Raw genomic sequence first — 1,182 nt, 5'->3', positions numbered from 1 at the left:
GTTTCTGGAAAATTCCACTGAACGCACCTGAGACCAACAGAATGAAAAAGGCAAATAACATCTATTATAAAAATACTAGTGACTTTGCGGACCTCCCAAAATCCCTGGACCAAATTTTGGGAACCCACTGGGTACGTTATTGCGGTCATGACCCAGCCTTCTGGAACGTCTGGCCTCCTCTCATTTTTCTCGTAGCCAGTAGCTATTACAAGACCGGCAGTTGTCCCCTCAGCGACGAGAAGGGCTTTATCGCACAGTTGACGGTTAAGTTCGTTCCCTGCCTTGAGCAGAGAGAGGGCACTCAACTGACAGTACACACAGCAATCACAAGAAGGGTCATTATTGGCCCTCATGAAATCTGACGCAGCCTAGACTGTCACGTTGCCAGGACAATTTAGGAAACTCAAGAAAACACAACTGGGCCGGGCCCACTCGCCCGGGTCGCAAAATTTAAAGAGTTGTCCCAAAACTCCGTAAACCAAGTAAATGAGATTTTAAAGGCAATATGCTGAACATTCAAGTCGGTTTTTGTAAATAAAGTTTCCCTGGTCACGACTTTCAGAAAACTTTCCACCGCGTCGCGCGAGTCACTGGAAGCAACGGCCCGGCCCCGCGCCACCAACTGGCGGCGGGCGCGGACGACAGCCCGACAAAGAAGTAGCGCCGCGGCGGGCGAGCTCCCCGCACCCCGCAGCCGACTTCCACTCCCCTGCCGCTTGTCCCCCCCCCGCCCGGCCCCCTCCACGAGGGCGCCCCTGATTGGCTGGGCCGCCACACGTTCGCGCTGCCATTGGCCGGGAGTCCGGCGGGGGCGGGCGCGGGCAGATTTACCTCCACAGGTCCTGACGGGAGCGTTATTGCGCGCGGCGGTTGCTGTTCGTTGAGCTTCTGTTGAGAACCGCCGGAGGTACGTTGGGGCCCGGCGAGAGCCCCGCGCGAGCGGCGGTTGGCCGAGTCGGCGGTTGCGTGGCGCCGCGCGCGGTCTGTGAGGGCCGGCGCCGAAGCCCGGGGACGCCGCGCGAGCAGGGCGGTCGCGGCGGCGGGGCTGACCGAGAGCCGCCCACAGAGTGGTCCCGGGGCTCCGGCCGGCAAGACACCCGCGACGGGCGAGAGCACGCGTCCGCGGCGCTTCCCGAGGGGGCGGTGCAGGGAGCGGCGGCGGCGTGCGCTCCGCATGGGGGG

This window comes from Ailuropoda melanoleuca, chromosome 10 (assembly GCF_002007445.2).
Source record: "Ailuropoda melanoleuca isolate Jingjing chromosome 10, ASM200744v2, whole genome shotgun sequence".
Taxonomy (NCBI): domain Eukaryota; kingdom Metazoa; phylum Chordata; class Mammalia; order Carnivora; family Ursidae; genus Ailuropoda; species Ailuropoda melanoleuca.
Note: the sequence above shows the minus strand (reverse complement) of the source record.